Genomic DNA, 19,993 nt, shown 5'->3' on the forward strand with positions numbered 1-19,993 from the left:
GCAAGTTAAATTGTGTATATTCTGGTGAATTTTAGTGGGTATGAAGCCCTATGAAACAAAGAAAACTCACTTCAAACTATGGGGTCTGGGGGATCTCCCACAGAATTTTTTTTTTTTAAAGAGCAAGTAAATTTTGTATATTCTGGTGAATTTTAATGGGTATGAAGCCCACTGAAACAAATAAAAGTCACTTTAATCTGTGAAGTAAAAACACAGTATTGATTATGGGGGATCTGAGGGTGCTCCCCCAGAAATGTTTTAAAAGAGCAACTCAAATGTTGTATATTCTGGTGAATTTTAATGGGTATGAAGTCCTCTGAAACAAAGAAAACTCACTTCAAACTGTGAAGTAAAAATTCTTTGTCTTCTATAGTATTTTGATCTGTTCTAAATTGGTGAATGCACCAAATGGGTGCTGTGTTGCTGGCTGTACAGTCAATAAAATACAAAATTAGGGCCTAAAGCAACTGACAATGTTGTTCTGCTGTGCACAAAGTAACACTGTCACTAGTTTTGAAAACGCATGCGCAGAGAAACTCAAAACTGGCTTATTCACATTTAATCTGTAAAATGCTCTCACTCGTAAAACAAACTTGGGCTGCAACTAACGATTATTTTAGTAATCGATTAATCTTTTTTTTTTTTTTGTTTTTTTTACTTACATGTGAGTTTTGCCATTATTTCTTGAAGTGAGTTATTAAAAGGCCTTTATCACGCAACATCAACGTTTGACCTTGTAATAATGTTATGATGCTATATTCTCATCAAAATCATACCTCGAGTAACGTTTTGTTTTGAGAGATTTCCATCAGGTTTCCTACAGAAACTATCTCAACCACTGACAACATATTACAGCAAGAGTCCACAAAAGTATTTTAAAGGCCTGACTAAAGTGTAATATGTGATCTTTAATGAGTTATTTCATGAAAAAGACACAAATGTGCAGTTTACTGCATTTTACTTTTTTCTTGTGTAAAAACACAGCTTAGATGTGGTTTGACCGAAACAAATTGTCATTAAACAGTTGTATATAATTCTCATTTTACATTACTTAGTCCACATTTCATTTTATTTTATTTTACCTTATGTTTATATTAGTTGTGCATATACTCGGAATAATTCACCGTTAAATTTCACTATCTTTTATTTGGCTAAAAATTACTCGCACCACGGAATGCTAACTTTAACATCGAAAACGCCATAGACATGCTAACGCGTTAGCATCGGCCCCGTTTTTTAAGTTATAAAATGCATCTATCAACTGTTTTAGAAGACTATAACAGGTCAGTTTAATATAAAAAAGGTAATATTACTCACAGACATATGCTCTTTAGGGTTTTAGCGGAGGAAAATTAAGATAAAGCGACAAACCATCGAAGCAGAGTCAGATCATTACTTCATTGGTTCAACGCAAAGCCATGCCCTGCTCTACTTGGGGAAGGTCTGCCTATGTTCCCACAAAGACAGGGAGGAGAAAGACCGTGGCTCATGGCAAGCACTAAACAGAGCGGAGAGGAGTGAAATTTCACAGTCCCTTCCTCCGCAGTCCACGCTGACATTGCTGCTGCTTTGATTAGCGCAGAATGGGATGTTGCTTTGCCAGTGAGAGTATCATATTTGGGCCCCAAAACACGCATGACACCATGTGCGCATACGTATGTGTGGTTAATTTTTCCAAATGACAGAAATCCGTTGTGGTGACGGAGAACTTTAACCCATGCACTATACAAACGAGAACAATGGTTTTATTTTTTTTAAGTGGAGACATGTCAACAAGATATGGATTTTACTGATCTGATCAAAATGTGTCCCACGGATTGCTCTGATCATTTACCGCGATATATCCAAGGCTCTTCGGCCAAAATTAACCAAACTTGGTACATCTATAGTCTTTGAATTTGATGGCTTTGCACATGCAGTATTACTTGAGGCCTTGAGAGTATCACAAAAACGTCAGGTGCAAAATTGTTTCTTTGGACCCATCTCCTCACAAGCTGCCTTTCTTTTTGACCAGCCTTTCCAAATGTAGTTGGGCAACTGTCTGGTATATAACTAAAGAGTAATGGTGTTCAGAATACATGTGAACCACTGATTAATTGTAAAGTGTACTTACATGTGATTTTGTGTCATGATGACTTCAAAGTCATCATGACAACTTTTTTTTGATTTACAGAGGGGAGTTAAACGGGCGCTGCCTTAGCCCCCCCTTTGCTATAAACTTGCAGCATCTACAAGATAAAACAAACATATCATATGGTTTTTGGTAAGGGGCAGAATCTTGCATAAAAGAACTGGGTAACAATAAGAAAACTGATAACTAGAATTGTTCACAATGTTAACAAAGGGAGATCTGGCCAAACCACACGTGTTTTGGGATCCACAAACAACTTTCTGATTTGTAACTTGTGTGTTGGTTTTTACAAATAAATGTTTATTTGTAAATATACATTTTTTCATTTGTAAAAAAAAAAGGCATTTGCAAAACTGAAAATTGTGTTTGTGAAATGTGATTCAGCATTTGTGGATCACCGACCCCACACAATCATCATTTTGCTCAGTTACACAATATTGAGACATTCTGAGCACAAAACTGCTCAGAGGTGGCCGGAAATTTTTACTAAGTTGCAATTTACGGTCACTAAATTACCATTTAAACTTTAAAAGTTTTATCAGCAGGCCCTATCAGCATGGAAATTGTGCCATGTGCATAACTTTTCTCCACACAAGGAAATCATTTGGAACAATGGCAATATCACTGTCAAAAAAAGTTTATACAATGAAGGGGGTATCATTTTTGTTTCAGATTTATTTGAAGGTAATGGCAGTCTTTACAGTTTATGAAGATTTCTTAAAAACAAAATAATTTCCAGTCAAATGTAAATAATTTGTTTCTGTTGTAAAGGCCATTCCTCAGAGTATGCTTGAGTTAATGAAGTGTCATCAAATATATCAAAAGACTGAGGTTCAAGCACATTTTCTTACAATTGTGGGATTGCTATACTTGACAGAAAATGTACAAACGAATGCAATTCAAAGCTATAACATCTCCCCAAAAGGAATTTTTTTGTGGAACTCACAATTAGGCGAAATAAATTGGCATAAAACATGGCTGTGCCGCATCCAGTTTTGCATTTAAAATAAAGTAAGAGAACTTCAGTCCAAAATACTACAAAACAGTTATCCTTATAATAACATATTTCCAGGTTCATTGACTTTGATGATAAATGCACCTTTTGTGGGATTTAATTGGAAACAATTTGACATTTATTTTGTCTTTTCGGTGTGTCATTAAAGTATTGGAGAGAATGTAATGATAAGCCCTTTTCTTTTGTAATTAATCTTATTGTTGTGTGGGCCGCCAGAAGAGGAGGTACTGCTGGCCCACCACCAGAAGGCGCCCTGCCTGAAGTGCGGGCTTCAGGCACGAGAGGGCGCTGCCGCCTCAGGAACAAGCCGTGGTGACAGCTGTCACCCATCATCCGTGACAGCTGTCACTAATCAATACATCTGGTATAAAAGCAGGAAGACACCTCCACCAAACTGCCGAGATATCATCTTCATCTGGAGGTAATACTCTCAGCCCCTTTTGTGAGATCGATAAAGCTATTATTGTGAGTGTTTGCAGGAGAACCGGTCGTTTTTGAGGAGGCTGTGCAAGACGGCGCTCCTTTTCAGCTGAGACCGCTGCAACACGCTGAGTGAGAGGTGGAGGTGGCATTCCCACCATTGTTACTGGGTGTTCACACACCCACCCTTTGACTGTCTTTTGCTTTCTGCCAGCAGTACCAGATCCGACACGCCGGGAAGGTGGCCACCTGGGGACTCCGGGACTTGGCGGCTCCAGTATTCCTCGGGTTCAGGTGGCGGTGGAAATCGTGTGGTTCCGGTTCGTTTCCAGACGGGCGTCTCCTATCGTCGAGCCTGCCCACACGACACCTTTCTTAATTGACTGTTGCACATTCTGATTCTGCTGTGTTTGGTTGTGACATTCACACCAGTAAAGTGTTATAATTTGACTCCTTCCATTGTCCGTTCATTTACGCCCCCTGTTGTGGGTCCGTGTCACTACACTTTCCCAACACTTATGTTGCTTATTGGCAAACTTTACTTACACAAAATGAGAATTTCCAAATCTCTTCAGAGTTTTCAAATATTTCTGGTAGAATTTAATTGGTATACAAATACTTTGGAGCTAACACATAATGAGAAAAGTGAATATACACTGCAATACCTTGGTGACATATCACTTATAGACCTTGGGTGAGTTTGAGCGCCACACACCCTTTTACATTTCTTTGTTTTTTTTTTCTCTTTTTCTTTTTACTGACAAGGTTTGATATATTCAATGTTACATTAACGACTGTGTTCTATTTTGTGCCAATTGTCTGCATTCACAGATGTGTTCATTTTTGTATTTTGAAATGCCAAATGAAAATTTTGAAGAGGAAAAAACAAAAAAATTGCTCAGAGGTTCACAAACATGTAGGTCACTATTCAAACAGTAGACAGCAGTGTTGTTCTATGCATTTTGTCAATATTATTTCCCATAATGCCTTTTTGGTTTGTGTGTCGGTTAACGTGCAAACCTTCAGAATTAGTGCGTTACTTTAAAAGATATGTGTAATATTTTCACTTTGTAAAAATGGCAGAGTTACCGTTAATGTCAAAAAACTGTCCAGAATAACACTAATGTGAATGTGTCAGGAACTGTGAGGACATGGCACGACAGGCAGGTGGACACAAATGCAGACTCATCGCTCAGAGGTGGGATTTAGAAAAAGGTTTAATCAAAAAACAGGCTGAGGTCACACAGGGTGACAAGCAGGCAGTTGGCGGTACAGACAGTCGTAAGGCGGCGGCGTGGTTGGTAACGAGCAGAGTTCCAGCACAGGCAAACAGGTGTATCGAAGGAGGCAAAAACAGAGTCAAAAAACAAGCAGGGTTCAGGCACAGAGAAGCAGGTTAATTGGCTCAGGCAAAAGGCAAGGTCAAGACAGGCAAGGGTCATACACGGCAAGAAAACAGACTATGGCAGAACAACGAGAGGCTTGGAATGAGGCAATATGCACAACGAACTAGCAGTGAGTGGTGGAAGACAAGGGCTTTAAAAGCAGAGGATAATCAGGGCGTGATGAGATGCAGGTGGAGGAAAAAAGGCGTGGCTGGACGAAACAGAGGAGTGACAGGTGGGTGTGTCAGAGCAAGTGAGTGACAGAACAAACGTGAAACAATAAGGAACTAATGATACTTAATATACAAACATGCGGGAAACAATAAACAAATGAAAAAAGCAGAAATCGAACAGAAAATTAAAGGATGGATCTAAACTAGAGGAGAACTCAACAAGTGGCTGAAGTGTAACAGAAAAACCTGAGGGACTAACGTGCTCAAAACAGAGTGACTGACTAACCAGAAACTAAAGGATGAAGACTAAACTAGAACAGAACTCAAGAAGTGGCTGAAGAGTAACAGACAACTCTCAAAACCTAACATGATCACACAGAATGACAAATAAACGCAAGAGACTAAACTAGAACAGAACTTAATGTGGCAGAAGCATCACACAAAATAAAACCAACACTAAAGTGGAAGAAACAGAAAATAAACACTCAGGGTCAGACAGAAAGACAAAGAGAGGGAAACAAATGAAGACTGGGGGACAAAAGCAGATTCTGGGCAGGTCCAGGGCTAAAACATGACAGAATAAGCCTGGAAAAAAAAAATTTATTAAAGACATAATTCCGTTTATTTCAATGCATTCATGGCAAAAATCACACTGAGTGACGGACTGCAGCTCTGTTAGATCAACAGTACACTTGTTTGGCTGTTTGATAACACAGTCGATAATAGTGATTATAAACATCCAGTGGATCTGCTTTCTCTTCTTGCCTGTTCTGCAGCTCACACAGACTGTGCAGGGGCATACCCACAGAGGTGAGGGGTGGGAAAGGCCCCCCCATACCTCTTAAAAGGTCACTTTTAAAGACATTTTGCACATACAACCCTAATTCCAATGAAGTTGGGACATTTTGTAAAATGTAAATAAAAACAGAATACAATGATTTGCAAATCCTCTTCAACCTATATTCAATTGAATACACCACAAAGACAAGATATGTAATGTTCAAACTGATAAACTTTATTGTTTTTGTGCAAATATTTGCTCATTTTGAAATGGATGCCTGCAACACGTTTCAAAAAAGCTGGGACAGTGGTATGTTTACCACTGTGTTACATCACCTTTCCTTCTAACAACACTCAATAAGCGTTTGGGAACTGAGGATTCTAACTGTTGAAGCTTTGTAGGTGGAATTCTTTCCCATTCTTGCTTGATGTACAACTTCATTTGTTCAACAGTCCAGGGTCTCCGTTGTCATAGTTTGCACTTCATAATGCGCTACACATTTTCAATGAGTGACAGGTCTGGACTGCAGGCAGGCCAGTCTAGTACCCGCACTCTTTTACTATGAAGCCATGCTGTTGTAACACATGCAGAATGTGGCTTGACATTGTCTTCCTGAAATAAGCAGAGACATCCCTGAAAAAGACATTACTTGGATGGCAGCATGTGTTGCTCCAAACCTGGATGTACCTTTCATCATTGATGGTGCCATCACAGATGTGTAAGTTGCCCATGCCATGGGCGCTAACCCTCCAGATGGTGGCTTTTGAACTTTGCACTGGTAACAATCTGGATGGTCTTTTTCCTCTTTTGTCTGGAGGACACGACATCCATGATTTCCAAAAACAATTTGAAATGTGGGCTCATCAGACCACAGCAAACCTTTCCACTTTGCGTGTTTCCATTTCAAATGAGCTCGGGCCCAGAGAAGGCTGCGGCGTTTCTGGATGTTGTTGATGTATGATTTTCACTTTGCATGGTACAGTTTTACCTTGCGCTTGTAGATGTAGTGACGAACTGTGTTAACTGACAATGGTTTTCTGAAGTATTCCTGAGCCGACGTGGTAAGATCCTTTACACAATGATGTCAGTTTTTAATGCAGTGCCGCCTGAGGGATCGAAGGTCACGGGCATTCAATGTTGGTTTTTGGTCTTGCTGCTTACGTGTAGAAAGTTCTCCAGATTCTCTGAATCATCTGATTATATTATGGACTGTAGATGATGGAATCTCTAAATTCCTTGCAATTGAACGTTAAGAGAAACATGGTTCTTAAACTGTTGGACTTTTTTTTTTCACGCAATTGTTCACAAACTGGTGATCCTCACCCCATCTTTGCTTGTGAACAGCTGAGCCTTTTGGGGATGTTACATTTATACCCAATCATGACACTCACCTGTTTCCAATTAACCTGTTCACCCATGGAATGCTCCAAACAGGTGTTCTTTGAGCATTCATCAACTTTCCCAGTCTTTTGTTGCTCCTGTCCCAGCTTTTTTTAAATGTGTTGCAGGCATCCATTTCAAAATGAGCAAATATTTGCACAAAAACAATAAAGTTGATCAGTTTGAACATTAAATATCTTGTCTTTGTGGTGTATTCAATTGAATATAGGTTGAAGAGGATTTGCAAATCATTGTATTCTGTTTTTATTTACATTTTACACAACATCCCAACTTCATTGGAATTAGGGTTGCGCATCCATCTATCCATCCTTTTTCTATACCCACTTAATCTAGTTAGGGGTCATTGAGGGTGGGGGAGGGGTGGAGCCTACTTGAGTAGGTTGTATAGGTCATGAGGCAGACTACACCCTGGACAGGATGGCAGTCTATCATAGGGGCACAAATAGACAAACAAACGCAGTCACACACTTACAGTCAATTTAAAGTTTCCAATTCACCTAACCTGTTTGTCTTTGCATGTGGGAGAAGCTCATGCAGACACAGAGAAAGCATGCAAACTCCACACAGAAAGGCCACGAAGCAATCCCACCACTTCCTTTCTGTGAGGCGCCAGTGCTAACTACTAATCCACCATGCTGCCTATTTTGCACATAATAAGAACAACCAGATGCTAATATTTTGAAAAACATTTATTATTATTATTTTTATTATTATTATTATTATTATTGACTTACTGTTTGTAATATTTAAGAATAAATAAATGCAGTTTGAACCATGTTCACTTTGAAACCAAGGTTGGTTTTGACTGATTCCACTGAATCCAGCTTGCACAGCTGAGCTGGCTGCAGCTCCACAGCAAGAGCCAGAGGACTTTGTGCAATGACATGTAAATAACTTGGAAATCATTTTCAGATGATTTCTATCTTGTTGCCAGTCTACTGATTCCACGCATGTAAAAAGCATTCTTTAAATTTATTTTTTAATTTTTTAATATTGATTGAACCCAAAATAAGGCCTGAGGATTTTTCAGGATCTCTCATTCCCGTGCCTGAAAATGAAAAGCAAAGCAGCATTTGTCTTCTTTTGTTTTCTCTGATCCAAAAAAAACTACCCAATCCGTGGCTTAAAATGTGTACCCTATTTGAACTGTGGCTTTTGTGATCCAGGACACCCCTATGAAAGACACTATCTATCACTATTTTAGCTTGGAGATTTACGTAGATTACCAAATTGCTTAAATTCACTCTTCTGCCTCCTTGCTCTTTGATCATAGTCTTCCGCCCCCAGAAGCTGAAAGGGAAAAAAGAAAAATGCTTAAAAAGGCAGGGAATCTGGGGGGCGGGGAGCATGCTCCTTTTATCCTTTGATCAAATGCTCCCCTGAATCATTTGCTCAAAAAAAAATCTGAATGACATGTCGAGATCCTGAAGAGCTTCGCTCGTTCATGTCTGTGACATATACATATTATCAAATATTACTGAACATATTTTAAATTCTGTCTTTAAAAATCATAGGTGCCAATAAAGCTGACAAGAAATTCACTGGTCATGGTTGTGTAGAGCACTCAGAAGCTTGATTGGTGTCAAAGTTGTAATATGACTGAGGTTGTAAAAAAAAAAAAAAAAAGTGAACATGTCGTGTGTGTTTGTGTGTGTGTGTGTGTGTAACCTTAACCATAAACTTAACCTCCACCACCCCCACACCATTAAATTCAAAGACTATTTATTTTGTGTACATACTTCTCAAAGATGTCTTTCTCCATGACAATATCCACGTGGGCAAAAGGTGCATCAAGTAGGTATAAGTCTGCATCTTTATACACAGCTCTGTAGGACAAAACGGACATCGATAAACTGTCAATTAAGGTTCTCATTTGACTCAAAAACAAATAAAATTGCTTGTTTAGTTTTTAGATACTTGTACAATTAATTCCACTTAACAGATCACACAGCATGTACATTATTCGCCCTACTGAGGTTTCAAATCCTGCAAAATATTGCAAAACTTAGAAGAGTTCGCTGTTCTGCGAGATGTCAGTTACATTGAGAACTGCATTGAGACGCTCTGATCACGCTGCACTGTAACTGCTACTCACATAACAACATTAACATCGCAACATAAAACTCTTTGTATATTGTGCTTAAACTCATAAATATATTATCTGGGTTTGTCGACTAGTTATTGTGTTTGTTTTATGTAAACATGCGAGAAGCTCAGGTTCTTTCTCCGTTATTTCAATGGGATTTGCTGTGAGCTTCCTGTTCATGTACTTCTGGGAGTAAGTGAAGTTTGCTCTTTAACATCCAGATTATTGTCCTTTATAGCACTGTTTGTCCAGTTTGTTCCAGAGTAACATATATAAAATGTCTGAAATTCAGCCTGCGTTTATTAAATTCCACGCAGGTTAAATGTAGCAGACATAGAATATTTGGAATATTTGTTTTAGCAAGTTTTCGGGGTCTCATGCAGCGGTCTCTCATTAATGTGATGAAAAGCATAAAAAATTACATTTTGGTGGTTTCTCTATGTTATTTAGACTGCAGTGACTCTGGCACGCAAGGGATTATGGGATGTCTCAATAGGGCAAATAAACTAAAAAAAAAGTGTTGTATGTGAAAGCGAGCCATAATTATTTCATAGGCAGTGTTTAATTGTTAAATATGTAAGATGAAGTAGATTTTCCGTCAAACCACACATTTAATATTTGCAGCAGTGGGCACAGTTCAGCTAATCCGATAACAGATAATTATCAAAGCTAATGTTTTTGCTAGCGGATCAGCTTTTCAGATAAGTTTTAAAACCATCACTATTCTTAGCTTCATAGTGGAGTAGAGCAGAGAAGGATTTTCTTTCACCAAAAATAGATCAAAGCCAGGCTTGCATCTCAGATGTACCTTCTGGCAATTTGTAGCTAAACTTTCAGGTCTTCTTTTTAAGAAAATCCCCCTCTATACCACTTCATCATGAAGATGGATAACTAGTGATACAATATTGGGTGATACAATACTGGCAAAGCTTGCACTGTGCATAATTTCTCCAATCGCAGCCACATAAAGCCTATAACTTCTTCTGGGTTGTCTGGGTGTCTTGGTGGCTTTCCTCACTCTTCTTCTTCTTGCACAGTCACTCAGTTTTTGAGAACTGTCTACTCCATGCAGATTTACCATAAAGTGCCATACTGTTTGTATTTCTTTGTAATTAATGTAAATAAAGTCCAAGACATAATCACTGGCAGCTTTTACCATCAGAGAGCCTCGTCCACAACTACCACAAAAGACTCCAAGCTGTCACTGATGTTAAAGGGGGCAACACACAGTATTAAGAACAGGGGTATGTAAACGTTTGATCCGGTTCATTTGGGTAGTTCTCTTGTCATTTTGATTTAAAAACAGGAAACACTGTTGTTTGACAATAAAAGGCTTCACCCAACCACTAACCATGAGTGAAAAAAAAGTTTTAATAAATGGTCAAAAAAGAAAAAATTCTGCCAGGGTATGTAAACCTTTGAGCACCTTCTGGCAATTTTTACCTAAACTTTCAGGTCTTTTTAAGAAAATCATCCTCTATACCACTTCATCATGAAGCTGTGTAACTGGTGATACAAAATTGAAAGCCTTTAAGCTAAATCTTGTTTTTGTTATCACTATTTGCTGCCATCAAAATTTTAAAATTTAAAACACTCCATTCAAAGATGTTTAACCGTGTGTGTGTGTGTGTGTATATATATATATATATATATATATATATATATATATATATATATATATATATATATATATATATATATATACACAGTATATATATAAACTGAGGAAAATAAGTATTTGAACACCCTGCGATTTTGCAACTTCTCCCACTTAGAAATCATGGAGGGGTCTGAAATTTTCATCTTAGGTGCATGTCCACTGTGAGAGACATAATCTAAAAAAAAAAAAAAAAAAAAAATGGAAATCACAATGTATGATTTTTTAATAATTTATTTGTATGTTACTGCTGCAAATACGTATTTGAACACCTATGAAAATCAATGTTAATATTTGGTACAGTAGCCTTTGTTTGCAATTACAGAGGTAAAACATTTCCTGTAGTTTTTGACCAGGTTTTCACACACTGCAGCAGGGATTTTGGTCCACTCCTCCATACAGATCTTCTCCAAATCTTTCAGGTTTGGAGTTTCAGCTCCCTCCAAAGATTTTCTATTGAGTTCAGGTCTGGAGACTGGCCAGGCCACTCCAGGACCTTGAAATGCTTCTTATGGAGCCCCTCCTTAGTTGCCCTGGCTGTGTGTTTGGGGTCATTGTCATGCTGAAAGACCCAGCCATGACCCATCTTCAATGCTCTTACTGAGGGAAGGAGGTTGTTTGCCAAAATCTCGCAATACATGACCCCATCCATCCTCCCTTCAATACAGTGCAGGCGTCCTGTCCCCTTTGCAGAAGAGCACCCCCAGAGTATGATGTTTCCACCCCCATGCTTCACGGTTGGGATGGTTTTCTTTTGGGTCATTCTCATCCTCTAAACATGGAGTTGATTCCAAAAAGCTCTATTCTTGTTGGGAAGGTGTCGTGACATGGACCCACAACAGGGGGCGTTAATGACCGGACAATGGATAAGCCAAAAAGTAACAATTTAATGTTGTGAAGCGCACAACGAAGTACAGACAATAACAATAGTGCGGAATGTCAATCATACACAAGGTGGCGTGTGGCAGGCTCGAAGATAGAAGACGTCTGGTGATAGAAGAGCCGGAACCCACACAGCTTCCACCACCAACGGATCTGAAGAACACCGGAGCCGCCAAGCCCTGCGCCCCAGGTGGCCACTGTCTTCAGCAGTCAGACCCGGTACTGCTGGCAGAGAACAGAAACAGTTTGATGAGTGTGAGTACGCACACTCAGTAATTCCACAGTCTGTGTTCAGTTAGGAGGGAGAACCTCCACCTCCAATCACACACTCGTACAGCTCCTTGTGAAACCACTTATCTGGTTGGGGTGTGAGGCAAAGCCGTCACAGTCCACACCAAACGCCAATACAGCAGACAAGGACACGTCACAGGAAAACGGCTGTAAATGAGATCAGACTCTTGTTCAGTTTAAGCAGAGAAATTACCTGTACGGTAGATGATTTCTCGGCGAGGAGGTGGAGTTGCAGTCCGGCCTTTATGGTGATGGTGATGGGTTGAATGAGTGACAGCTGGTGCTGATGAAGCGCGACAGCTGTCACTCCCAGTGGCTCCGGCGCCCTCTCGAGCTTGAAGCCCGCACTCCAAGCAGGGCGCCATCTGGTGGTGGTGGGCCAGCAGTACCTCCTCTTCAGCGGCCCACACAACAGGACCCCCCCCTCAACGGGCGCCTCCTGGCGCCCGACCAGGCTTGTCCGGGTGCTGCCGACAGAAGTCGGCCAGGAGGACCTGGTCCAGGATGAAGCTCCTCTTCACCCAGGAGCGTTCTTCGGGTCCATACCCCTCCCAGTCCACCAAATACTGGAACCCCCGGCCCTTCCGACGGACGTCCAGGAGCTGGCGCACGGTCCAAGCCAGCTCCCCGTCGATGATCCGGGCAGGAGGCGGCGCCGGTCCGGGGGTACAGAGGGGTGAAATATGGTGAGGTTTGATGCGCGACACATGGAAGATAGGATGGATCCGCAGTGAAGCCAGCAGCTTCAGCTTCACCGCGGCAGGACTGAGGACTTTGAGGATCGTAAATGGTCCGATGAAGCGGCCCTTCAGTTTCTGAGACTCGACCTGGAGTGGTATGTCCTTGGTTGAAAGCCACACCTCCTGCCCAGGCTGGTATGCAGGGGCCGGGGAACGCCGGCGGTCTGCATGGGCCTTGGCCCTCGTCCGGGCCTTCAACAGGGCAGAACGGGTGGTCCGCCACACCCGGCGGCACCTCCTGAGGTGGGCCTGGACCAGTGGAAACAATGGGGGCTGGTACCCCAAACACACCTCAAACGGGGAGAGGCCGGTGGCTGACGACACTTGGCTGTTGTGGGCGTACTCGATCCAGGCCAGATGGGTACTCCAGGCCATCGGGTGCGCGGAGGTAACGCAACGGAGGGCCTGCTCCAGCTCCTGGTTGGCCCACTCTGCCTGTCCGTTTGTTTGAGGGTGATACCCGGACGAGAGACTCACGGTGGCCCCCAGTTCCCTGCATAAACTCCTCCAGACCTGAGAGGAGAACTGAGGGCCACAGTCTGAGACGATGTCCGCTGGTATCCCATGCAGACGCATGACGTGGTGGACCAGGAGGTCTGCTGTCTCCTGGGCCGTTGGGAGCTTCTGGAGGGCCACGAAGTGGGCCGCCTTGGAGAACCGGTCCACTATCGTGAGGATGGTGGTGTTGCCCTGGGACGGCGGGAGGCCCGTGACAAAGTCCAGGCCGATGTGGGACCAGGGGCGGTGAGGTACCGGAAGGGGCTGGAGGAGGCCTTGGGCCTTGTGGTGGTCGGCTTTGCCCCTGGCACAGGTGGTACAGGCCTGGACGTAGTCCCGGACGTCGGCCTCCATGGACGCCCACCAGAAGCGCTGCTGGACCACTGCCATGGTTCTGCGCACCCCGGGATGACAGGAGAGCTTGGAACCGTGACAGAAGTCCAAAACTGCAGCTCTGGCCTCTGGTGGGACGTACAGTTTGTCCTTCGGGCCGGTCCCCGGGTCCGGGTTCCGTGTCAGGGCCTCCCGGACGGTCTTCTCCACGTCCCAGGTGAGAGTGGCCACGACAGTGGACTCGGGGATGATGGTCTCTATGGGGTCTGACAACTTGGCCTTGGCCTCCTCTTCATGCACCCGGGACAGGGCATCCGACCATTGGTTCTTGGTCCCGGGGTAGTATGTAATCTGGAAGTCAAAGCGCCCGAAGAACAGTGACCAGCGGGCTTGCCTGGGGTTCAGCCGCTTGGCGGTCCGGATGTACTCCAGGTTCTGATGGTCCGTGAAAACCGTGAAGGGCACCGTCGCTCCCTCCAACAGGTGTCTCCACTCTTCAAGGGCCTCCTTCACCGCAAGGAGTTCCCGATTGCCGACGTCATAATTCCTCTCAGCCGGGGTCAACCTGCGGGAAAAATAGGCACAAGGGTGGAGAACCTTATCGGACTCCCCGCTCTGGGACAGCACGGCTCCTATCCCTGAGTCAGAGGCATCCACCTCCACTGTGAACTGGCGAGTAGGATCAGGCTGCACCAGAACTGTTGCAGACGAAAACCGCCGCTTCAACTCCCTAAACGCGGCTTCGCACCGATCTGACCAGGTGAAGGGGACCTTAGTGGAGGTCAGGGCTGTCAGGGGGCTAACTACCTGACTGTAGCCCTTAATGAACCTCCTGTAGAAATTCGCAAAGCCGAGGAACTGTTGCAGTTTCCTACGGTTTGTTGGTTGGGGCCAATCTCTCACCGCCGCAACCTTGGCCGGATCAGGGGCGACGGAGTTGGAGGACATTATGAACCCCAGGAAGGACAAAGAAGAGCGGTGAAACTCGCACTTCTCGCCCTTCACAAACAGCCGGTTCTCCAACAACCGCTGTAGGACCTGACGTACATGCTTGACATGGGTCTCAGGATCCGGAGAAAAGATGAGTATATCGTCTAGATATACGAAGACAAACCGATGCAGGAAGTCCCGCAAGACGTCATTAACCAACGCTTGGAACGTCGCGGGCGCATTGGTGAGGCCGAACGGCATGACCAGGTACTCAAAGTGACCTAACGGGGTGTTAAATGCCGTCTTCCACTCGTCTCCCTCCCGGATCCGAACCAGGTGATAAGCATTCCTAAGATCCAATTTTGTAAAAATTTGGGCTCCATGCAAGGGCGTAAACACTGAATCCAACAGAGGTAACGGGTATCGGTTGCGAACCGTGATCTCGTTCAGCCCTCTGTAATCAATGCATGGACGGAGTCCGCTGTCCTTTTTGCCCACAAAAAAGAAACCAGCACCCATCGGGGAGGAGGAGTTCCGGATCAACCCGGCAGCTAACGAGTCCCAGATGTAGGTCTCCATTGATTCGCGTTCTGGACGTGAGAGGTTGTACAGCCTGCTGGACGGGTACTCAGCGCCCGGTATCAAATCAATGGCACAATTGTATGGACGGTGTGGGGGCAGCATGAGTGCCAGATCCTTGCTGAAGCCCAGCTCTCTTCAGGTCATTGACCAGGTCCTCCTCCTGTGTAGTTCTGAGCTTTCTCAGAATCATCCTTACCCCACAAAGTGAGATCTTGCATGAAATCCCAGACCGAGGGAAATTGACGTACAGGTAAAGAGTGCAGAATAAGAGGGCTTCCTAAAGAAAAATTAACAGGTCTGTGAGAGCCAGAATTCTTGCTGGTTGGTAGGTGTTCAAATACTTATTTGCAGCAATAACATACAAATAAATTATTTAAAAATCATACATTTTGATTTCCAGATTTATTTTTTTAGATTATGTCTCTCACAGTGGACATGCACCTAAAATAAAAATTTCAGACCCCTCGCAGGGTGTTCAAATACTTTTTTCCTCACTGTATATTGACTGTATATATATATATATATATATATATATATATATATATATATATATATATATATCTGTGTGTGTGTGTGTGTGTGTGTGTGTGCGCGCGATTTTTAATCTTTTTTTAATCGTAAAAGATGGGGAGGGTTTGACCCATTGATACCAGTTGTCCCTGGTGATACACATGATGTGCAATTTATGTAGGAATTTGAAACTAGCAGTTTTAAAGTGATGAAATATACAAATATTGAAAAACATCATCATATACTTTTTTCCATTCAACAGACTCTTAATATTTGTTTTCTATACATGCTTATTCCAAATAAGCATGTATAGAATAAATAATTATTCCAATCCATGGGGGGCTGGAGCCTATCCCAGTAGTCAATTGGTGGGAGGCGAGGTACTACCTGGATAGGCCACCAGTTTGCCACAGGGCACTCCCACTCACGCCAATGGTCAATTTAGAGCCAACAATTCACTGTAACCCACATGTCTTTAGAAGTGGGAGGAAGCTGGAGCTCTCAGAGAGAACCCATGCAAACACGGGAAGAATACGTGGTCTGTTAGAAAAGTATCCGACCTTTTTATTTTTTGCAAAAACCATATGGATTTGAATCATGTGTGATTGCATCAGCCAAACTTGAACCTTCGTGCGCATGCGTGAGTTTTTTCACGCCTGTTGGTTGCGTCATTCGCCTGTGAGCAGGCTTTGTGTGAGCAGTGGTCCACCCCTCTCGTCGGATTTTTATTGCGAATAAATGTCTGAACGATTTGGAGCTTTGCTGCATCAAATTTTTCCAGAAACTGTGAGAGACCTCCAGGTGGACACCATTCGGAAAATTCAGATGGCTTTCAGGGACAATTTTATGGGGATTACACAGATTAAGGAGTGCTCCAGCCTGTTTAAAGACCGCCCACAGCGTCTGAGAGCGCGGCGCACTCCGAGCGCCGATCGACAGGCTGAAAGCCCGCTGAAACAACCAGATCATTTCCAACGTGAAGGCTTTGTTGATCCGGGACGTTGTCTGACTTCCACAAAAACGACATCAAGACTTTTTCGGCACATTCCACTGTTACAGGAGTTTTTTTCATGGAAAGAGAAGCAGAGGGATGTGCCACGGAGCCGCTCATGGCGCGGGACAAAAGCACCTCTGTGTTGGTCTCACAGGATGGCTTTCAGACGGCTTTCGGTGGCTTTTCAGTCGTGTGACTATCCGAGAAATTGTGCATGAGCTGGACATGCCACAACATGTCCTGTGAGGCTTCATCACGGCGTTGCTTTGCGTCATGCGGCTCCACTGCTACGTGTGGAATATCTCCGCTCCTCTTTCCATGACAAAAACTCCTGTAACAGTGAAATGTGCCGTTTATTTCCACACTGGACACTGTGTTGATCCGGTGTGTCGTCTGACTTCCACAGGAATTGCGGAAGACGTGGACATCTGCACTTTTTCGGCACATTGAGACAGACGTGCGGAGGAATTCCGCGCGTCGCTGTGGAGTCGCATGGCGCAAAGCAAAGCCGTGATGAAGCCTCACAGGACATGTTGGGGCATGTCCAGCTCATGCATAATTTCTCGGATAGTCACACGACTGAAAAGCCACTGAAAGCCATCTGAAAACCGTACTGTGAGACCAACACGGAGGTGCTTTTGTCCCGCGCCATGAGCGGCATGGTGGCACATCCATCCGCTTCTCTTTCCATGAAAAAAACTCCTGTAACAGTGGAATGTGCCAAAAAAGTGCTGATGTCCACATCTTGCCATTTTTGTGGAAGTCAGACGACGTGCCGGATCAACAAAGCCTTCACGTTGGAAATGATCTGGTTGTTTCAGCGGGGTTTCAGTGCGCCGTGCTCTCAGATGCTGTGGGCTGTCTTTAAACCGGCTGGAGTACTCCTTAATCTGTGTAATCCCCATAAAATCGTCCCTGAAAGCCATCTGAATTTTCCGAATGGTGTCCACCTGGAGGTCTCTCACAGTTTCTGGAAAAATTTGATGCAGCAAAGCTCCAAATCGTTCAGACATTTATTCGCAATAAAAATCCAACGAGAGGGGTGGACCACTGCTCACACAAAGCGTGCTCTTTGCAAAAAATAAAAAGGTCGGCTAGTTTTCTAACAAACCACGTACATAAACTCCACACAGAAAGGACCAGGCAGAACATGGGACCTTCTTGATGTGAGGCAACCGTGCTAACCACTAAGCCATCATGCTGTCCTCAGACTCTATCATTTTGAGCATTTACATTAAAATAGCTTTTTGCAAAAGTTCACGGTCACTCTTCAGTATCATTTCACAGTGAAATGAAAGTTGGTAAAAAATGATGAATACTATTAGATTTGCAATCAGTGCAAAATGTTGGTATTCAAAGATGTGAGAGAGTGAATAAAACAGTCGGAGGGACACTAAGGCCTTGTCCACGTGGATACAAAGCAATCTTTGTTTTCAAATAGTGTTCCAAAAACATGGCAATGTTTCAAGATTTATCTATGTCCACACTAAAATGCTCAAATTTACCAAAAAAGCTGTAGTACACATGCCAGGGCTGTAGGTGGCACTGTATGTTGTGTGAGTGCACACGTGTGCGTCATTCGCTGCTTTACCGTTTCCCATAATCCCCCTGGTGGCCCCCTGCGCTTCTCAGAATGCACCACGGCGCAAGCAGAGTTCCGGCATTTCAAAGCGAGGATGTGGATGGTGTCGATCCAGCAAGTTCCTCTCATTGTCATCTGTGTGTGTGCATGTGTGGAAACAAACGTGTGTGGGTGTGTGTGTCAGCATCTGTGGTCTGCGTGTGTGTTTGCATGTGCGTGCGTGTGTGCATGTGTGTGATCTTTGTGTCTTGCTGTCCTTGTACCGCACGCGGTTGTCAAAGTTATCCATGGCTGCTGTGCACAACCGTTGACAGTTCAACTGTGTGTGTGTGTGTCTGTCTTGCTGTCCTTGGGCCGCACACGGTTGTCAAATTTATCCCTGGCAGCTGCGCACAGCTGTTCACAGATCAACTGTGTCTGTGTGCCCCACGCCTGTTCCCTGGTTTTGTTTCTTCGGTCTTTGTAAATTATGAGTTATGCTGTGTTAGATGTTATTCTTGTCTCTTGTCTGTCATGCGTGTGAGTTATGGCGTTGTCAGTTCTGTTCGTGTCCTTGTCCTGCTTTGTTCGTTAATGTCTTAGTTCCGGGTTTAAGTCATTTGTGTTCTGTCTGTGTTCTGTGGATTTGATGTCATGTTTTGGGGAAATGGTTTTATGTCCACTTTGATCGTTAGGCTTTTGTTATCTTTTGTCACACCTGTTTATAATAGACTAGTTTGTATTTAAGTCACACCTTCGTTTATGTTCTTTGCCGGTCGATTATCTCCAACTCAGTTCATGCTTCCTGTTCCATCTGTTGTTCGTCTGTGTTTAACCAGCATTAAGTCTCACAAATCTAACTTTCACTTTTGACGGTTTTTGGTTAGTAGCTTTTTCATACTGTCTGTCTTTTTCATCGTTTGGATTTTGCCATGCTGAGGAGCTTTGTTTCACAATCTCACGGCCCTTTATGACAGCTGTTTATTGGTTATTGGATTTGTCACTGTGTCGGCCTTTACTTTGTGTTGGATTTTGCCAGTGGTGGGCACAGTTCCACTAATCCGCTAATCGATAATTATTAAAGCTAATGTTTTAATTATCGGATTAGTTTATCAGATAATTTTAAAACCATCAGATCAATTATCTTCCAATAAATTTTGGTCCAATAATTTTTTAGACCACTAACATATTATTGCAAGCTTAGTGAACAAAGCTTTAACAGTTAATAAAGATTTTTCTCTGATATCAAAGATTTTAGAGCCTATCTGTTAAATGTTTTGTAGCAGATGTACAGTTCTATCCTCTACAGACAGAGGAGAACTGGTTTCAGGAGAAACTGCTCTATCCTCTGCAATCAGAGGAGAACTGGTCACAGGAGAGAACCAAAGTGAGAGCCAAAAAAACAAACAAACAAAAAAAAACACCGTACTAACTAGCCGGCAATATCACCCAAGTCATCCAGAGGCGTACAGTTTTAACTTATGGTTAAAATTTTAACCAAACTAATTTCGGACAACTTATTTAAATTAACGTCACGTCTGAAGTTTTATAAAGGGAACATATCAGCTATATGTTTAAGTTTTAAAGCATTGTACTAATTTTAAAGGTGTTAGTGTGGACATG

The 19,993-nt window shown here is 43.0% G+C and overlaps 1 pseudogene; it reads right to left on the reverse strand.

Annotated features, from left to right (window-relative positions):
- Nucleotides 1-19,993, reverse strand: part of LOC117515419 — a 279,907-nt pseudogene that overhangs the window by 126,502 nt on the left and 133,412 nt on the right.

This window comes from Thalassophryne amazonica, chromosome 8 (genome assembly GCF_902500255.1).
Source record: "Thalassophryne amazonica chromosome 8, fThaAma1.1, whole genome shotgun sequence".
Lineage (NCBI taxonomy): Eukaryota > Metazoa > Chordata > Actinopteri > Batrachoidiformes > Batrachoididae > Thalassophryne > Thalassophryne amazonica.